Here is a 5,000-nt window from a genome sequence, read left to right as displayed (position 1 = left end):
CTCTCTCTCTCTCTGTAAATAAATTTCGCTTCTTTAAGCAGGACATTTCAGTAAGTATAATCAAATTGAAGGGCTGCATAGTGTAATAGGTTTTATGAAATTAGTCCATTTTCAAGAGAGTAATGCGAAGGTATTCGTGCACAAATTTGCGAATGGTAGAAAATAATGGAGACGAAAGAAAGTTTATATGTTTCTATATGATTAATTATACAGTTAAAGTTTTATTGTTCAAATTTGTGCATGTGTGTTATAGAAATTCTGGATTCCCAAATAGTTGTAAAAGAACGAATTATGGTCCAAAATCGGATCACTTTGAAGCATTATTTTTGGAATCGTTCATCAGCAAGGTTTCGTCTATATATGAAAAACATTTAGTTAAGGAAACAGTGCATGCATCATAAGAATACCTTTGGCAACGCTAGAAATTCCTACCAATAATGTTTTACTTATTGGAGGTTTATTATACATTTTGATAAACTTCATTATGCTTTTTTTAGTTTAGGCATACTCTGCTTCACTTGAGACGTGTGAATATATAAAGTTCACTTACGTTTGACATTTAGATCCATAAACTTTAGGGTGATGGTTAAGTAAGGAAACTGGAATTTTCTCATCTAAACTTTAAAATGTCGTATCATAGCTGCAAGATCACTTCGTTATTTAGTTGGCAGTCCAAAATAACGAATAACATTTGTGACAGGCCACATGTGATAATGGAAAATTGGCAATATTGGTCATCTCTTTCATGTTTTGAGTTCATCGTGTAAACCGTACTTTCTGGAGCTGCACACTCCGAAAGGATAAAGGATGTACGATCAAAAATATCCGTTTGTGAATATGTATGTATGCATGCATCCATAAAATTTATGGTGTGCTCCTCATTTACTTAAATTATTTGGCTAGTAGAATGTGGATGAAACGAGTGTTAGTAGTGACAAATATTTGTCAAGATTGGAAATTAATATCTATAGTCTATACTGAAAGTTAGTGGCAAATTGAAGGAAATGGTAAATTCCTGCTACGTAGCTTTCTTATATCTAAACAACAAACCCTACAGCAAAGAGCTACTTTATTAATCTTTCATAACATTTGCTAAATAAGACTTCATTGTGGTCGTCTCGCTCAGTTATTTATTCATGATATGGAGGCCTGGTTAGAAATATATTAATTTCGTATGGCATTCTTCGACCCTAGTTAGAGAGGCACTTCAATCTAGTTATTTTTTAAGAAAATAAATGGTGATTTTTCCGTGTTCATAATAGCTTCGTTAAATGTTTTACACGCTCCATAGCAGACATGTCTTAGAACGTATACATGTACCTATGAATATACTTGTGTGTAAAAGAAAATTGTACAAAAGTATATTTGAATGAAAGCTTAATTATTTTCATCTGAGGACGCCTCCTTAAAAGCGATGAAGTGGAAAGAAATTTGTTTTAGCACTGCATGTATGAAATTCATTATTCTGATTATATGCTTCGGTTTTAGTCCGTCTTTAATGCAGATTAATTTTATACATTCCTGAGCAACCTTCTTTATTTTTTCACAGATTTTCATGAAATAAAAACATCGTGTATCCTGCATCCAGTGGGATGTTATATATATTATATATATATATATATATATATATATATATATATATATATATATATATATATATATATATATATATATATATATGTGTGTGTATGTATATATATATATATATATATATATATATATGATAGAGCCATAAGTGCTAAACGAAAGTATTTCATAATGATAAATCATAATCCTGCACATGAGGCAATGCTCCTTGGCCCTCCTTAGGGATTCGTGCATTGTGGAAGCTGGTGCTGCAAGAAAGAAGGATGAATCTACACCGAGATTGAGCAGTGTTTCGCAAAAGTGTTTGAGGTCTTAAAGCCAGAAAGCCTCGTGCTCTAAGAAGCTCGTGTGAGGGAGAAGAAGAAAGAGGAGGAGGAGGAGGAGGAAGAAGGAGGAGGAGGAGGGAATAGGAGGAGGAGGAGGAGGAGGAGGAGGAGTAGAACCACCACCACCCAATTGAGTCAAGTGTTTTCCTTTGCCTCTTAAATAAACATCGGGGGCCTCAGTAGGTCCATTCACCTCTTTCAGGGAAAAGAGCGAAACAAAGACACCAACGAACGAGTAGGTAGGAGAGGTCGAATAGGCAGGAAGAAAATGATAAATGGAAGTAAACAACCGCTGCAGAAGTAAGTAAGAAACGGTCTTGCTTGCTGCAGACACAATCGTGATGTCCGTCCTAATGGATTGCATAATCTTTCATGCTAAGACCACTTCATGTAATTTGATTGATTTTCGTGGATGTAGGATTGTATGTATGTGTGCATGGTATCATTTACTTTTTTTGTTCTTGAATATTTTATATTAATTGGGACAAATCATTAGAATCTTTGCAATAGGTCCGTCTATTTTTTCGATGCGACTGCTTTATAGATATGTCTCTATTGCGCTGCAATTTATCATCTTCGAATTTCCCGTATTATCCTTTGTACTATAGTTATAGGTGATGAAATTCCCTTATATAAACGGTAGATCTACACTATATACAGAGAATAGTTTTATGTATGCTTATTCTGTCAGGTACCATGTCAGTAGTTTAGGTTAGTACATAGTTTTAGTATCATTTTCTCTCTCTCTCTCTCTCTCTCTCTCTCTCTCTCTCTCTCTCTCTCTCTCTCTCTCTCTCTCTCTCTCTCTCTCTCTCTCGTATGCATAACTACAGGAATATTGTATCGATAGCACATAACTGAATCCGTGGAAATCCCAGGCAATATGTATGTTTAGTGTGTCTTTATTCAATGTTAATTTAACCATAGAATGCGTATAGAAGTCAGCATTTTATTTATGGAAAAATGTAAGAGTGGCGAGATTGAACCAAAGTGTAGATTTTCCACGTGTAAATGCGTTACCATGGTCGCAAACAACGGCTATGAGTAACAGTACTGTCCTTTTGCTTGGCTAAATTCACGTAAAAACAATTTCTTCACTGGTTTTATAAGTTTATATAGGTTAATACATAACTTATCCTTGGCTAAATGAAAACGGGAAGAGGAGAAGCTGGTTCCAGAACCTGGCTGCATCGTAATCTTCAAAGACCCTTTAGAGCAAAGAGAAAAATGGAATTCGAGCATGGCCGGACATCATCCAATCACAGGATGATATCAGCCAGAGTTTAATAAACCTGTGGATGACGAAGCGGTTCAGAGGCAAAAGTCCAATCCCTAATACTGCTCCGACAAGGCATGTACTCAAGCCCCACTGAAAGAATGTGCAGTTCTCTCTCTCTCTCTCTCTCTCTCTCTCTCTCTCTCTCTCTACCTCTCTCTGTGTGTGTGTGTTGGTGTACATATATATATATATATATATATATATATATATATATATATATATATATATATATATATATATATATATATATATATATATATATATATATATATATATATATATATATATATATATATATATATATATATCGACAAGGTTTTATGACATTTTTTTACAATTTTTTTTTTTTTTTTTTTTTGCCAAGGATTACATCTGGGTCCACATTGCACTGGATGCAGCTTAGATATAGCTTTTATGCTTATATATTTATCCTTTCTAGCAACAGAAACGCGTAAAATAATTGAGAAGTGTTATAGTCATTATTAATTAATTACCATATGTGAATTTAACAGTGATATAGAGAAAACCACAAGGGTTGTGCTTACATGCCTTTTGTGTGCACCTCTTGACATTGAACATAGGAAATTTTGATAAAAAAAAGTATAAATCTTTTACCTGAAGATTTTTAATAACATTACTGCACTGTAATCGAACCTTTTCTATATACATACTGCAACCATATATAATATATATATATATATATATATATATATATATATATATATATATATATATATATATATATATATATATATATATATATATATTATATTATATATATATATATTTTATATATATACTAATATATAGATATCAATAAAAAAAGTATACTAATAAGCAGAATCAATAAAAAAAAGCAAGAACTTACAAGAAAATCAAAGGAAACAAAGAAAACCGAAGGAAACGACGTGTGGGAGGGTATTTTTTGTAGAAGGAAAAGGGGGGGTTACCGATTGTCCCCCAGAGGATTCTCTCTAAAGCTGATGTGGTGGGGTTCCTGAGAGGTGCTCCCATGAGCTCGCCTGTGAGGATGTCTGTCCGCCGTCCTCACGAGAATTTTATTGTTTTTGCGAAGAAATGCTCTGAAAACCGAGAGAAGATTATTTTGCAGGTTTTTATGTAAAGTCTTTGCGATAAGCAGCCCAGTACGCATATGTACCCCTCAGAAAAGCTATTTTGTGGATGGGTGGTTGGGTGTTGTATTCCCTATACGATAATGTTGTGGTCAACCCAAGTATCTTTATTAATGCAGTGATTCATCAATAAAGTGTGTTTTCATTACGTGTAGAGTGTGGGGAAGGGGACCGTTGGCGTTGAAGCCAATAAGATAGTCGAGTTAATACCATTCTAATTACCAGTGAGACAGTTATGTATATGACCCTACGAAAAACGTAGTTTTTTGTTTATGGAGGAGGGTGATAGCATGATCAGCAGAGTTAATTTATACAGCGATTTACCTTTGGGAACATGAAAGAATCAAAGTATCTTTAGCTTAGCCTCAGGGGAAGCTCTGGGACTGCCTCGTGGAATATATCGAAGTAGGAATGCGAGAAAAAATGAAGGTGTTGGGGATATCCAAAATCTGGCATTTGCTGGAAAGAAGTGATAACTAACGAGACGAATCAGCTGATTTTCTATAATATCTTTACACCAGTCACTTTAGAAAGCTACCACAGACGGTGCCCTGGATCAGGTAGCCTTGAGATATAAATGTTACAAGTACACTGAAACTTTTAAATATTTACCTTGAATATAAGATTCTCTGCGCAAATATATATAATTAAAGAGATGACAGAGTAAACTGTTTA

The sequence above is a fragment of the Macrobrachium rosenbergii genome, chromosome 44, assembly GCF_040412425.1.
Source record: "Macrobrachium rosenbergii isolate ZJJX-2024 chromosome 44, ASM4041242v1, whole genome shotgun sequence".
Taxonomy (NCBI): Eukaryota; Metazoa; Arthropoda; class Malacostraca; order Decapoda; family Palaemonidae; genus Macrobrachium; species Macrobrachium rosenbergii.
The sequence above is the reverse complement of the archived record's forward strand: the minus strand, read 5'-3'. Positions refer to the sequence as shown.